At 40.2% G+C, this 16646-nt stretch overlaps 1 protein-coding gene across 7 annotated transcripts in view; it reads left to right on the top strand.

The window, feature by feature from the left end:
* OSBPL6 (oxysterol binding protein like 6) overlaps positions 1-16646 on the top strand; it is a 229861-nt gene that overhangs the window by 96295 nt on the left and 116920 nt on the right. For all 7 annotated transcript variants that reach the window (XM_047772964.1, XM_047772969.1, XM_047772967.1 and 4 more), the window contains exon 2: positions 3283-3477. The gene's annotated coding sequence lies outside the window, so the exon portion shown is untranslated. The remainder of the gene's footprint in view (positions 1-3282; positions 3478-16646) is intronic.

Below are 16646 nucleotides of genomic sequence, written 5' to 3' on the forward strand. Positions count from 1 at the left end.
GATGCGATGTTGCTGTGAGCTGCAGTGTAGGTTGCAGACACGGCTCAGATCCGGTCTTTCTATGTCTGTGGTGCAGCTCCCATTCAACCCCTAGCCTGGGAACTTCTAAATACCTAGGCTATGGCCCTTAAAAAAAAAATTAATTAATTAAAAAGTCTGCTCTTAACCACAGTTGCTGGGTAAAAGTGCCTGGTGTTTGTGCTTTTCACCTTAGGAAATTACGTCAGCACAACCCATTTCTATAAACTCTATTGGGTTGTAGCCCTAAAACTGTATTCTCCAGCGATTTAGACATAGTATAGAAATTCTTAGTGTACTTGGGATTATCACAAGTAGAAAAGAAAAAATCAATTTTTTCTCTAAACTTTGCTGCCAGTGAGAAAAGTAAAATAAATATCTCTTCACTAACTAAGGTATTTAGTGGAGACAGTAGACAAGGTAAGTAAGATAATGAAGAATGGTTTTGTACTGTGTCTTGGGCTACAGTCTTTACTGTCTTTACAACTTTAAAAATCTTGTCTTTAATATTTTACAGAGTGATGGAGCTTGTTTCATCTTGCTCCCATTTTGCATTCCCTGCGTTGACTTAGTGCTACACAGCACAGTTAAGTCCTTGGTAGGATACATCATGTGCTTGGAGGGGCTTGAATAGGACATAAGTGGAATGTGGAGGGGATGCTGGACAAGAACACAGTGTTTAGTGGGCAAAATCCAGGCTGTGGGAGGATTAGTCACATGACTCACAGGAAAAATTCTGCTGCAAAGATAACAGATCATTTGCTTCCTGAATGAGCCATTCAAAAGGAACCTTTGCCAAATCACTATAAACTCCCCTGATGAGATTTTGCAGAGACTCCTACTCAAGGGCTGACTGGTATATAAAGGAACTGGCTGTGGTGCAACCTTTCCAACCTTTACAACTTTTAATTTTTTAATGGCTCAGGAGGTAGGGTGTTAGAAGTCTTTCTGGTCTGCAAAGGGTACTGTTAAATTAGAGCATGATTCTTTTGGTGTGTTTTGATAAAAACCAGGTATAATGTTTTCTTGTAAAACATCAGTTTTGGTTATAGTTTGAGTTTATTTTTTAATGAGAACTCCACTGCTTTGAGTTTATTTTTTAACAATGAGAACTTGAATTAATTTTCAGTGCATATTGTCACAAGGAGTAATCAGAATTGAACTTTGGACTTCTGCCCCATATGCAGTTTATGTACAAGGTAAAACAAGATCCCTTACAGTTTATAATTTAAAATAAAGTTTAGTTGCCACTTGGTTAATTTTCTGGTTTTTGTTTTTTGTTTTGTTTTATTTTTCTTTTTTAGGACTACACCTGCAGCATATGGAGGTTTCCAGGCTAGGGTCAAATCAGAGCTAGCCGCTGGCCTACACCACAGCCACGGCAATGAGGGATCCAAGCCGTGTCTGTGACCTATACCACAGCTCATGGCAACACCAGATCCCCAACCCACTGAGCAAGGCCAGGGATCGAACCTGCCTCTCATGGGTACTAGTCGGGTTCGTTAACCACTGAGCCACAATGGGAACTCCCGTCACTTGGAAATTTTGAATTTGAATGTAATGATATAAATCTTTCTGTCCTAATCAAGTTTTTGAAGCTGAATTAAAATGAGTGTTCCTAATATTTCCGGCTTTAGTAACTACCAGGGATGGTTGATTATATCTGAACCATGTACTGTTAGACTGGTAATTTTTTTTTTTTTTTTTTTTTTTACTTTTTAGGGCTGTACTGCAGTATATCGAGGTTCCAAGGTTAGGGGTCAAATCAGAGCTCTAGCTACCAGCCACAGCCATAGCCACGGCAGTGGCAATGCCAGATCCTTAACCCACTGAGTGAGGCCAGGGATCAAACCCACAACCTCATGGTTACTAGCTGGATTCATTTCTGCTGAGCCTCTACAGGAACTCCACAAAAGTAATTTTGATGGTTCCTAACCCGAGTTCTTCTATGTCATCATCATGGTCATCAATCAAATTTTATCAATGAATTATCAGATGTACAGAATTGTCTTAGCACACGGTAGAGTTTTAAAAAGCTTTTTTGTAGAGCTAGAGGGGCATTTCAAACAAATGCTTTTTTTCCCCCCAGAAAATGGTACATAAAGAGCAATCACAGCATAAGATACTGGTTAGACACTATCTTTTGTACTTTTATTAAGGCGTAGTATTTTAGTAAATGTGTGTGTGTGTGCATTTTCTCTTTTTTCTTCTTTATAAGTAAAAAGAGAAAAAACTAAAACAGAATGAAAGAATAGGCTTGAAAAATCATCAAACCTGGAGAGTAATTTTTTTTTTTTTTTTAAACAATTGAGTCCATACCCACGGCATATAGAGATTCTCAGGCTAGGGGTTGAATCAGAGCTACAGCTGCCGGCCTACGCCACAGCCACAGCAATGCCAGATCTGAGCTGCTTCTGCGACCTACACCACAGCTCACAGCAATGCCGGATACTTAACCCACTGAGTGAGGCTAGGGATTGAACCTGCGTCCTCATGGATGCCAGTTAGGTCCATTAACCGCTGAACCACAACAGGAAGTCCAGAAGAGTAATTTTTAAAGCTATCTTGTGAATAAATGAGCCTACTAGAGAGAGGTCTATGTGTTGAAGGAAAAAAAAAAAAAATTGCTGTCACATTTTAGGATTAGAGATTTCTTTTTCTTTTCTTTTTTTTTTTTTTAACTTAAATGGAACATGTTCTATCTTCTCATAAAATATTGTTTCTTTGCCTTCTGAAAAAATTAGGTCAAGTTGAACACTATACTTTGCTGGTATAGTCAGGTATTTCTACTAAAGGATTGTTTCAGAAGTTTGGCAACAATTAAGGCAAATTAGAGACTATTAATAGGTCTTCATCAGGGTATTGGGATTGTGTATTTGTTCTACATTTATACACAGGTTGATGGAACCATTTCATAGTGACTTTTAAAAAGCTGTTTGAGGTTTACCTTTAACTGGAGGTTTAAAGGTGTTTATGGAAAATATGCTTAGTCTCCTTTTAGAAAATACTTGCTTTATAAATTGAGAGTTTTCTTACTGTCAGCTCTGGGTAAGGTGTAAATTATGCTTGTTATGATTGCTGAGGAGCTCAGTGCTTAGTCTTTGAGATTATGTAAGATTGAGCAAAGGAGGTTAAAAAGCTGAGATGCCCCAAATCTTATGAACTTTCTTCTCAAAAGATAAATTGAAAGGAATTTTCTGTTGGCCACAGAGGCTGATGAAAGGTCTGTGGTGATATACTGTATGACTTTAATCTCTTTTTCAGCTTCTCCCCCTTCCTGCACAAAAGGAAGAAGAAAAAATCAAGGAGCTACTCTCTCATAATTTACATGATAACCCCAGCAAGCTTAATTGACAGACCAGGTTCCCAGGAAAAAAGCTGCAGACATCTGAGGATAAACTACTTCGAACAGCTTTTATCTTAAAGCTGACCTGGAAGACTTTGACTCCCAGTTACAAGGTAAGTAGAAGAATGCAAGCTTAAATCACAGGCAGGGTTAGATTAGGCAGTGCTTAATGATGGCAAAAGATTAGTGAGATATTACCAAATCACAGGAATGTGTTTCTATTTTTTATGTGTATCAGATCTAAAAATAAGACATGGTAATTCTGGTTATGTGTAACCATCTTAATAAAAAGTGCTGCAGCCATTTTTTTAAAGAATGGGAAATTAAAAAAAATGCCAAAATATCTAAACTTTTCCTGTCTGCACTCTGGCCATTATGTGAAAATAAGATGTTCCCCTTCCTTTCTTGAATAATGAACCTGCATCCTAAGCCTGCAGATGGGTGGAAGGTTATCCTTGCTTTCATTAGATATGCATGGCACACACATTCTTAAAATGCATCCAGTTTCTCTAATCTTTCATTGTAAACAGGTAGAAGATTGATTATATTCTTTTTGCATGTGAAGCTGAAGTAACTAATACGATACCACTGATGTTTGCTGTGGGTTCCTTGTCATCTTTGATATTTGCAGTTACTATTTTCAGAGCCCCTTCACAAACACTCTTTGACATCTTAGGCTCGGTGAGTTTGGTCTTCCCAGTTCAGACATATCCCTCCCAGTTTTACAAAGCTTTCTACTTTCTTGAGACCCCCAGAGTGGGAGGGCTTACCATTACAGCCCTTGGGGATCTTTTGAAATGTATGTCCTCTACTCAAACCCTTACTTTCTCTGGGGCATAGGGACAGCAGTGGTGGTGGTGGTGAGAGTTCAGACATCTGGGAATTTGGAAAATGCTCGCGGGTGTTCTGATGTCACGTCTGTCGTTTCCTTGCGTGGACTGCTCCCTCTTGGTAGTATAGAAATCAAGGCCCATTCATTTAGTGTAATCACTGTTATGTCAGAAGCTTTCTGCTTATTACTGTATTATTTAAAGCTACATTTTAAAGCATAGCTTGCAGACTGGTGACCTATAGGCCAAATTTTACACTGTAATTTTTTTAACCTGTAAAAAAAATTTTTTTTAAACTGAGTTAATTGCCAACGTTGGACATTCTGGAAACTTCACATTAAAAAAAAAAAGAAAAACAGATACTTGGAGTCCCTGGTGGCTCAGCAGGTTAAGGATATGGCATTGTCACTGCTGTGGCTCTGGTTATTACGGTGGTGTGAGTGGGTTCAATCTTCTGCATGCCACAGATGCGGCCAACCCCCCTCTCCCCAAAAACCCACATAACCACTTCTTTTGGAAGATTAATGATTTAGTCTTATTACTATTTCAAGGACTAAAGTTTGCTAGTCTTTACCCAACCAGCCTCACAGATTTATGTTAGCTGCCTGGCATCTATAGGCTTTTGAGGTCAAGATTACTTCTTTAAGCTTAAATTTCTTCTCTCCTTACATGCAATCACTCTCCCTTAGTCTTTATTCTCTGTTGGCATTTTATTTTATTTTATTTTATTTTATTCTTAAGTCTTTTTGCTATTTCTTTGGGCCGCTGCCACGGCATATGAAGGTTCCCAGGCTAGGGGTCTTATCGGAGCTGTAGCCGCCAGCCTACGCCAGAGCCACAGCAACGCGGGATCCGAGCCGCGTCTGCGACCTACACCACAGCTCACGGCAACGCTGGATCGTTAACCCACTGAGCAAGGGCAGGGACCGAACCCGCAACCTCATGGTTCCTAGTCGGATTCGTTAACCACTGCGCCACGACGGGAACTCCCATTTTATTATTTTATATAAAATGTGTGCACTGTGAGAATGATGGCTTTATGAGGTTAAGCTAACACGTGCCGGGCTTGCCTATGAAGAAGGAAAACTTTTCCAAAACCAGACAGTCCATTGTTCTTAGTCTGGAAATCTGATTTGCCCAGTGATAAGGTCTGAGTCATTTTTTTCCAGCCCTTGAGATTGTCATCTCAGAGTCTAATATGTCACAGCCTAAGGGTTCCGTTGTCTGATCTGACCGTTTTGATCCCAGGGAGATAAAAGTGATTCTTGGAGTTGGCTTCTTTTTTGAATGATACTTGTGGTTGTTTAGATTGCATCTTCTGCCCTTACTCATTCTGGACATCAGAGTGATTCAGGGAGCTGTATGCTCTGTCATCTACATGTACGGAACTTTTGACACTGAGAAATCTCACTGTCAGAATCAGACCAGCATAGAGGCTTGTAGTTAATCACAAAACTTCTCTTTCCCCATCTTGGATCACTATATATTTTGGGGGACCAGACTACTTGGTCCTCTTCATTTGATGTTAAATCCAACTTCCATGTAGTAATAAAGAGTCTTAACCATGAAAACATTTCAAATCATAGGTTCCTTATGGGCATGGCACTTCTCTGCTTGCATTAGCTAAACTCGAATATTAATTATTCGATCACAGTTTAGGATGGGAGGGAGCTGACTTGATCCCAAAACAGTGATTCTTAGCCTAACCATCCAATTTTCAAATGGATAGTGCCTGTTCCTTAAGCAGATTTGAGGCCTCAGGATATTAATTTTTAATGTTGAAGCAAAGAAGAAGGCAGGCTGCCTGGATTGGATGTTTACTTCTAGTAGTTTGCTGTCCTCTGGTTACATTACTCCTGCTCTATTTCATGGACTCTCTTAGGTCAGTATGGCCAAGGGGCTCTTGATACTTGACAATTGTAAAGATGAAATGTACATGAGTCCCTTTGACTATCAAGTTTAAGTTCACGGAAACAAAGTAACTGGAAATTTGTTTCCATACATTTGCTGAGTTGTGACTTGATTATATGAGGCAGAAATTAAACTCTTCTTAAAAGGAAAAAGCAGATGATCAGCATCTTTTTTCCTTAAGGGAGTGTGTTTCTTTTCACTCCTCTTTTGTCATAGGAATTAGTACACTTGCATGTGTACTCAGCAGTGCTTTCAGAAAGCTCCTTTATCTCGTTTTCTTGGCATCCCTGTTATCAGCTCCACATTCTAGTTCCCTTAGTTTCCTGAGGAAAGGCCAACCAGGACCCCCAAAAATGGAACCAAAGTGCTTGAGAACCATGATTGACATATAAAACAGGTTGAAATGTGTTGAAAAAAAGTAAACGTGGTAAACCAACGAACCCATCAGCAAATATAACATAGGCAAAAAGTAGAAGAGAAAGGGTTTTTAACCCTGACATGGCAAGAAAGCTGATATTTGCTCTCTTTTAGCAGTTATGAGGATCATGAAACTTCTCCCTCCCTCTGTAAAAACAGAGAGAATATCCAATGAGAATTGGCTGTGCTGATACCATTTTATTTGACCTCTTTCTTCAAAAGGTGATCAAAGATATTTCTTTGTTTTTGTAGGGGAAGAGTTTCTTTCTTTCTTTTTCTTTCTTTCTTCCTTATTTAGGGTCATTGTAAATTCATAGGTTTTAGAAATATTTGTTATGTTTTGATTAGTTGCAGTGACTTGTTTTTTTCTGGATGCTCAAAAGAAAACTTTGTTCCTTGGGAACCCCTTCAGGTTGGTTCCTATATACACATACAGAAAAGAGAACCTAAGTGAATCACACTGGATTTTTACATGAACATTCCCATATAATCAGCACCTAGATCAAGGTACAGAACAATCCAGAAGTACCCACATCCCAATAGTTTCTTTGACCCTGCTTTTTGATACAATAGGGTGCTTTAAGCTCGTCTTGTTCATTTCACTGTTCAATCTAAGAATCAGTTATTAATTACAAGGAACTCTGGTTCCTTTTGGTAGAAAGTGAAATTTAGAAGCCATAGTCTGGGTATTAAGTGTGCTCATTCTTAGTGGTTATTAGTGTTCCCAGGCTTTTTTTTGAGGGATCAGAGTGAGAAATATATATACATTTAAAAATAAAAAGTTATAGGAAGCAGAGCAAGATGGCGGAGGAGCAAGAGGTTGCACTCACCTTCTCCCACAAACACATCAAAAAAACACACCTACATGTAAAATGACTCACACAGAGCATCAACTGAATGCTGGCAGAAGAAATGAAACCTCCAAAAAGGGCAAGAAACTCTTGACATAACTGGGTAGAACAAAAGAAGAGAAGAGAGAGAGAGAAAAGGAATTAGGACAGGACTAGCATTCCCAAGAGGGAGCTGTGAAGGAGAAAAGGAACCCATATCCTGGGAAGCCACCTAACTGACGGAAAGATCAGCCCGGTCTAAGTGACCTCAAAGTTGCGAGAAAAGTGCAGCAGCTGGACTGAGAACAGCAAAGCAGAGTGAGCACAGATCATCTGAACCACCAGCCCAGACACCACAGCCTGAGATGCTTGGGGAGGGGCTGGGCGCTGAGACTTAGGCTCCGGAGGTCAGTCCCATGGAGAGGCCCGGGGTTGGCGGTGTGGGGACAGCCTGAGGGACTAAGGTGCAGTGCATCATGGGCTGGGGAGGAGAACGCCATGTCAGAGGGAACCCGGGAGAAGGTCTGGACCTGCAGGAGAGGCAAGGTGCCATTGTTGGGCTAGAAGAGGAGGAGCGGACCACCATACGAAACTCCCTGTGCCGGAGCGTGCGCGTGCCTGTGGGCTCCAGAGGGCAGATGGCTCTGGCGCAGACTAGGGGCGGCAAGAAGCCTCTTGCTCATTCAGGGGAGACTGGGCGCTTCTTGCGCAGGCTACTGGTGGCCAGGCACCTCTTATGTGGGCTAAGGGGATCAGGAGGCTAAGTGCAACGTGGTGCCTCTTGCACCATCTACAGGTGGCAGGGACAGACCATGGTGGTCATCTCAGAGGCCAGAGGGAGGTGTGGCTTGACACCACTGGGGTCCTGTGAGTGGGCTCCCCCTGCGACCCCAGTCACCTCAGGGGTTGGCAAAAAAGAATAAAAGGGGGCATTGCAACCTAGCAGCATACATTGTTGCTCTCACTCCTCTGGGAACACACCTGCCCTGCAGCTGCCACTACCATACGCTCTGGGCAGCACCCAGACACTTGGTCACTGTCCCTTCCCAAGACCCTACAACTAGGAGCAGCTGGTGCAGCACCTCCTGAGTGGGCTAAGTGGGACATGGTGCTTCTTGCATGGTCTGCAGGTGGCGGGGGCGAACTGCCACAATTATCTCTGACTCCAGAGGTGTGCATGGCCCACCGCCACTAGAGGTCCATGAACAGACACCACTTGCAACCCCATTCACCTCAAGGGCACCGCAGAGGAGAGCATTGTGACCGAACACCACCTGTTGGTACTCTTGCATCCCTGGGAACACACCCGCCCTGCTACTGCCACTGCCAAATGCTCTGGGCAGTACCCACACGCCTGATCTCTGTCACTTCCCAGGATCCTGCAACTGAGAGCAGCCTGTACAGCACCTCCTATGTGGGCTAAGTGAGATGAGTTGCTTCATGCAAGGTCTACAGGTGGCAGGGGCAAACCAACACAGTTGTCACTGACTCCGGAGATGGTCATGACCTGCTACCACTAGGGGTCCCTGAACAGGCACCACCTGCAGTTCCAGTCACCTCAGAGGAGGGCATTTCAATTGAACACTAGCTGTTGTTGCTCTCACTCCCCTGGAAACACACGCACCCTGCTGCTGCTACTGCCAAATACTCTGGTCACCTTGCAGATCTGCCTAGAGCTCATTACCACTTCCCAGGGCCTTGCAACTAGGAGTAGCCTGTGCCACATTCCTGCAGGTCTTTGATACTGTTGAGAGCCCAACCACCAGGCATTGACTGCTGGCCCTACCGATTGCCTCCTTCTCCCTGAAAACACACTGAGCATCCTGGGGATAACAACTTGCTCACACCAAAGAAAGAGACAGCAAATATTCAAATTCCCACACCAAAAATAAATAGTAACCCCCCAAAAACACAAGGGGGTATTCTTGCATAGAAGTGGCCTTACAAGACTACAGTTTGACTTCCCCAAACTCACAGAAAAAGAAAAGCACAATTAAGATGAAGAAGCTTGGAAACTATTCCCAGTTAAAGGAACATGAGAACTCACCTAAAGCAGTCAACAATGAAACAGACCTCCGCAGTCTGACAGACCTGGAGTTCAAAAGGAAGAAAATACTAAAGGAATTAAGGCTGAATATCAAGGAATTAAGAGAGGATGTGAACAGTAATGCAGATTCCCTCAGAAAGGAACTAGAAAATATAAGGAGGAGCCAAGAAAAACTAGAAAATTCATTTGCAGAGATACAAACTGAGCCAAAGGCAGTAAAGAGCAGAATGAATAATGCAGAGGAACGAATTAGTGACGTGGAAGATAGAATAATGGAAATCACCTAATCAGGACAGCAGTCAGAAAACCAAATGAAAAAACATGAAAGCAATATAAGAGACCTATGGGATAATATAAAGCTGGCCAATCTACATATAATAGGATTCCAGAAAGAGAAGAAAAAGAAAAGGGGATTGAAGATATATTTGAAGAAATTATGGCTGAAAACTTTCCAGATCTAAAGGATATCAAGATACAGGAAGCACAGAAGGCCCCAAACAAGTTGAGCCCAAACAGGCCCACACCAAGACATATTATAATAAAAATGGCAGAAGTTAAAGAGAGGATTCTAAAGGCAGCAAGAGAAAAGCAAAGAGTTAATTATAAGGGAACCCCCATAAGGCTATCAGCTGATTTCTCTACAGAAACACCACAGGCCAGGAGGGAGTGGCAAGATATATTTAAAGCGCTGAAAGGAAAAAAATTTGCAGCCTAGAATATCTATCCAGCAAGAATATCATTTAAAATAGAAGGGGAAATAAAGAATTTCTCCAACAAACAAAAGCTAAAAGAGTACAGCAATACTAAACCCATTCTAAAGGAAATGTGGAAAGGGCTTCTCTAAATTAAAAAAAAAAGGAAGAACTAGGATGGAGGAAACCACTATGGGAAAGCAATCACTTAAATAAGCCAGCATACAGATCTAAACATGAAGATGTTAAAAAAAAAAAAAGAGAGAGAGAGAGAGACATCAAGATCATACAGTGTGGGGAAGGAAAGAAAGAAAATAAAGATTCTTTTTTTATATTAATGATGTGTTTGAGCCTATATGACGGCTAAAGCAAGCAGATAGGAAGGGGTTAACATACTTTAAAAATAGGGCAATCACAAAGCAAAATTGAACATTACATTCACAAAAACTGAAAAGTACTTGAGCGTAAAATAAATGGAAACCATCCAACTAAAAAAAGAAAAGAGAAACCTAGAATCAACTGGAAAACAAGGTTTAAAATGGCAATAAATACATATATATCAATAATAACCTTAAATGTCAATGGACTGAATGCTCCAATCAAAACACACAGAGTGGCAGATTGGATAAAAAAGCAAAAACCTTCAATCTGCTACCTATAGGAAACTCACCTTAGGGCACAGGACACATATAGGTTGAAAATGAGGGCATGGGAAAAGATATTTCATGCCAATGGACAAGACAGGAAAGCAGGAGTTGCAATACAAAACAGACAAAATAGACCTTAAAATGAAGACCAAAAGGAAAGACAAAGAAGACATTATTTAATGGTAAAAGGATCCATTCAAGAAGAGGATATTGCAATTGTCAATATATATGCCCCTCATATAGGAGCACCCAGATACCTCCAACAAATACTAACAGACATAAAAGGAGAAATTGATGGGAATGCAATCATAGTAGGAGACTTCAACACCCCACTCACATCAATGGACAGATCCTCTAGACAGAAAATCAATAAACCAACAGAGATCCTTAAGGACACAGTAGAAAAGTTAGACTTAATTGACATTTTCAGGACACTACATCCAAAAAAATCATAGTACGCATTCTTCTCAAGTGCACATGTAACATTCTCAAGAATTGATCACATACCAGGGCACAAAGCTAACCCCAACAAATTCAGGAGTAGAGAAATTATTTCAAGTATCTTCTCTGACCACAATGGCATGAAATGAGAAAGCAACCACAGAAAAATAAATGAGAAAAAACCTACTACATGGAGACTAAACAACATGCTACTAAAAAAACCAATGGGTCAGTGAGGAAATCAAGAAAGAAACTAAAAAATATCTCGAGACAAATGATAATGAAGACACAACCTCTCAAAATCTATGGGATGCTGCAAAAGCAGTGCTCAGAGGGAAATTCATAGCAATACAGGTCTTCCTCAAGAAAGAAGAAAAATCTCAAATCAACAACTTAACCCACCACCTAAATGAATTAGAAAAAGAAGAACAAGAAAAACCTAAAGTCAGCAGAAGGAAGGAAATCATAAAGATCAGAGAGGAAATCAATAAAATAGAGATTTAAAAAACAATAGAAAAAATTAATAAAACCAAGAGCTGGTTCTTTGAAAAGGTAAACAAAATTGACAAACCTCTGGCTAGATGCACCAAGAAGAGGAGAGAAAAGCCCCAAATAAAGAAAATAAGAAATGAAAAAGGAGAAACCACAACAATACTGCAGAAATACAAAAAACCATAAGAGAACATATGAACAATGATATGCCAACAAATTTGACAATCTGGAAGAAATGGACAACTTTCTAGAGTCTTACAGCCTGCCAAAACTGAATCAAGAAGAAATAGATCAACTGAACAGACCAGTCACTAGAAATGAAATTGAATATGTCATAAAAACACTCCCTACAAATAAAAGCCCAGGATCAGATGGCTTCACAGGTGAAGTCTACCAAACATACAAAGAAGTTATACCCAACCTCCTTAAACTTTTTCAAAAGGTTGAAGAAGAAGGAACACTCCCAAAGATATTCTATGATGCCAACATCACCCTAATTCCAAAACCAAACAAAGATACACCAAAAAGGAAAACTTTAGGCCAATATCTTTGATGAATGTAGACGCAAAAATTCTCAACAAAATTTTAGCCAACTGAATCCAATAACATATAAAAAAGGTCCTACACCATGACCAAGTGGGATTCATCCCAGGTGCACAAGGATGGTTCAACATATGCAAATCAATCAATGTCATACACCACATTAACAACAGAAAAGTCGGAGTTCCCATCGTGGCGCAGTGGTTGGCGGATCCAACTAAGAACCATGAGGTTGCGGGTTCGATCCCTGGCCTTGCTCAGTGGGTTAAAGATCTGCTGTTGCTGTGAGCCTTAGGTCGCAGACATGGCTCGGATCCCACGTTGCTGTGGCTCTGGCATAGGCCGGTGGCTTCAGCTCCGATTAGACTCCTAGCCTGGGAACCTACATATGCTGCAAGAGTGGCCCAAGAAATGGCAAAAAGACAAACAAAACAAAACAAAACAAAAAAACCCAGAAAAGTCTAAAACCACATGATCATCTCAACAGATGCAGAAAAAGCATTTGACAAAGTCCAACATCCATTTATGATAAAAACTCACCAAAGTGGGTATAGAGGGAACATTCCTTAACATAATCAAAGCCATTTATGACAAATCCACAGCAGTATAATACTCAATGGAGAAAAGCTGAAAGCTTTCCTGCTAAAATCTGGAACAAGACAGGGATGCCCACTTTCAGCACTGTTATCCAACATAGTATTGGAAGTCCTAGCCACAGCAATCATACAAACAAAAGAAATAAAAGGCATCCAAATAGGAAGAGAAGAGGTAAAACTGTCACTGTATGCAGATGACATGATACTATATATAGAAAACCCTAAGGACTCAACCCCAAAACTACTTGAACTGATCAACAAATTCAGCAAAGTACCAGGATATAAGATTAACATTCAGAAATCAGTTGTATTTCTGATACTAACAATGAAATATTAGAAAAGGAATACAAAAATACAATACCTTTTAAAACTACACCCCCAAAAATAAAATACCTGGGAATAAACCTGACCAAGGAGGTGAAAGACTTATATGCTGAGAACTATAAAACATTAATCAAGGAAATCAAAGAAGATGTAAAGAAATGGATAGATATTCCATGCTCCTGGGTTGGAAAAATTAATATTGTAAAAATGGCCATACTATACAAAGCAATCTATAGATTCAATGCAATCCCTATCGCATTACCCATGACATTTTTCACAGAACTAGAACAAACCATCCAAAAATTTATATGGAACCACAAAAGACCCAGAATTGCCAAAGCAATTCTGCGGAACAAAAACCAAGCAGGAGGCATCACTCTCCCAGACTTCAGGCAATATTACAAAGCCACAGTCATCAAGATAATGTGGTACTGGTACCAAAACAGACATACAGACCAATGGAACAGAATAGAGAATCCAGAAATAAACCCAGATACCTACAGTCAATTAATCTTTGACGAAGGAGGCAAGAACATAAAATGGGAAAAGGACAGTCTTTTCATCAAGAATTGCTGGGAAACCTGGACAGCTGCACGCAAGTCAATGAAACTAGAACACACCCTCATACCATGCACAAAAATAAACTCAAAATGGCTTAAAGACTTAAATATAAGACAAGACACCATCAAACTCCTGGAAGAGAACATAGGCAAAACATTCTCTGACATCAACCTTTTGAATATTTTCTCAGGTCAGTCTCCCAAAGCAACATAAATAAAAACAAAAATAAACCAGTGGGACCTAATCAAACTGACAAGCTTTTGCACAGCAAAGGAAAGAAAAAAGAAAACCAAAAGACAACTTATAGAATGGGAGAAGATAGTTTCAAACGATGCAACTGACAAGGGCTTAATCTCTAGAATATACAAGCAACTTATACACCTCAACAGCAAAAAAGCCAACAACCCCGTTGGTAAATGGGCAAAAGACCTGAATAGACATTTCTCCAAGGAAGACATACAAATGGGCAACCAGCACATGAAAAAATGCTCAACATTCCTGATGATTAGAGAAATGCAAATCAAAACTACCGCGAGATGCCACCTCACACCAGTCAGAGTGGCCATCATTAATAAGTCCACAAATAATAAGTGCTGGAGGGGGTGTGGAGAAAAGGGAACCCTCCTGCAGTGTTGGTGGGAATGAAGGCTGGCACAACCACTATGGAGAACAGTATGGAGGTACCTTAGAAATCTATACACAGAACCTACCATATAACCGAGCAATCCCACTCTTGGGCATATAGCTGGACCAAACTTTCCTTGAAAAAGACACATGGCCCCACATGTTCATTGCAGCACTATTCACAATAGCCAAGACATGGAAACAACCCAAATGTGCACTGACAGATGATTGGATTCGGAAGAAGTGGTATATATACACAATGGAATACTACTCAGCCGTAAAAAAGGACGAAATAATGCTGTTCGCAGCAACATGAATGGAACTAGAGACTCTCATACTGAGTGAAGTAAGTCAGAAAGAGAAAGACAAATACCATATAATATCACTTATATCTGGAATCTAATATACGGCACAAATGAACCTTTCCACAGAAAAGAAACTCATGGACTTGGTGAATAGAGTTATGGTTGCTGAGGGGGAGGGCGAGGGAGTGGGATGGACTGGGAATTTGGGGTTAATAGATGTATGCTGTTGCCTTTGTAATGGATTAGGAATGAGATCCTCCTGTGTAGCCCTGGGAACTATGTCTAGTCGCTTATGATGGGGCATGATAATGTGAGAAAAAAGAATGTATACATGTGTGTGTAACTGGGTCACCATGGTGTATAGTAGAAAATTGTCAGAACACTGTAAACCAGCTATAGTGGAAAAAAATCATTATATTTAAAATAAGTTATGACTTCACACTTATTTTTCCAAGGTAACTTTATGGAGTTTTAATATTATTTGATTTTATATTTGTATTTCTTTTCTGTTACACTGAAAACCTTGGTTCAAAGTAACATTACAAACTTATTCACTTTTTCTTGTAAGTACATTAAATAGTTTCAAATGAATAATCTCAGAATTACTACTACTGATTGTTCTGTTTTTATGTAGAGGAAAAAAAGAATAGAGTTTTATTTACCTTTTATTATTATCATTATTTTTTGTCTTTCAAAATTTGTCTGTGGTTAAAAATGAATTTTTCCCTCAACTCCATTTTTAGTATTAAAGTTGATATGTTTCTTGGCCTTGAGATTTAGTCTATCACATCTTCAGATCACTAAATAATTTGAGTTATTTGGATGTCATTACATCATAAGCAAGAGATGTTCCAGAAGTGACAGCGGGATTACTGAGAGTGGGGCAGTGCCCTTTGGCTGGTGGATCAGTTTATGCTGCATTGAATGCGTTTATCGACGGCATTTATTAGTGTCCACCCTTCTTCACAGGGCAGGTGCAGAAACAGGAGAAAGATAAGTGCTCTTAATGGAATAGCCTGAAAGTGCCCTAGGGCTTTCATCCTTCCTGCTTCTTTTTATCTGATAAATGGATGTTTTATGGATGCTTATCTTGGAATGGTTTTCTTTTCCCTTGGTTGGTCAGAGGATCAAGTGCTTTGACTTTTGGACTTATTTTGTAATAGTTGACCTTGGGAGAAATGTAAGTGTATAGAGAAAACATAGGAATGGGTAGTTTCTCCCTTCCTTCCTCTTTCCCTCCCTTGCTTCTTCCTTTCCTCTCTTCCTTCCTTTCTTCCTTCCAGCCATCTGCCTATCCTTCCTTTCCTTTTCTTACAACCAGGTAATTCCCCAACCTTGATGCTGAGGGATAGGCAGTGGCAGGGAAGAAGGACAGCTGCCTCACTCTGCCTTTAATCGTTTAAGCTTTTCACCTGTCTTCTCAAAATGTCTCATTTCCAAGCCACCATAAGGTTGGGATCCAGTATTTTTTAGTTTTTTTTTTCAAATATATTTTTACATATAGAAAGATGATTAATAACTGTAATTAGTTTAACTTTAAGGATGATTTAAATGTTTCTCTCTTTTTTTTTTGTCTTTTGTCCTTTTAGGGCGGTACCTGCGGCAAATGGAGGTTCCCAGGCTAGGGGTCTAATTGGAGCTGTAGATGCCGGCCTACACCAGAGCCACAGCAATGCCAGATCCGAGCCACATCTGTGACCTACACCACAGCTCATGGCAACACTGGATCCTTAACCCACTGAGCAAGGCCAAGGATCAAACCCGAAACCTCATGGTTCCTAGTCGGATTCGTTTCTGCTGTGCCACGACCGGAACTCCCTTAAATGTTTCTTTATTGGTTTTTCACATCAAATGAATAATGCCAGAAGTACTGTGTGCAGTGAATCAACAATACAGGTGTACTTTGAAAGGATTGGCCTTCAGAGTGTAAGGATATATTGGGAGTAACAATTCTAAGTTTTGCCTTAGAAGTGATTACAAAGATGATAGACTAACACAGAAGCTCCCCAAAACTTCAGCTGTGTG

The sequence above is a fragment of the Phacochoerus africanus genome, chromosome 3 (assembly GCF_016906955.1).
Source record: "Phacochoerus africanus isolate WHEZ1 chromosome 3, ROS_Pafr_v1, whole genome shotgun sequence".
NCBI classification, from domain to species: Eukaryota; Metazoa; Chordata; class Mammalia; order Artiodactyla; family Suidae; genus Phacochoerus; species Phacochoerus africanus.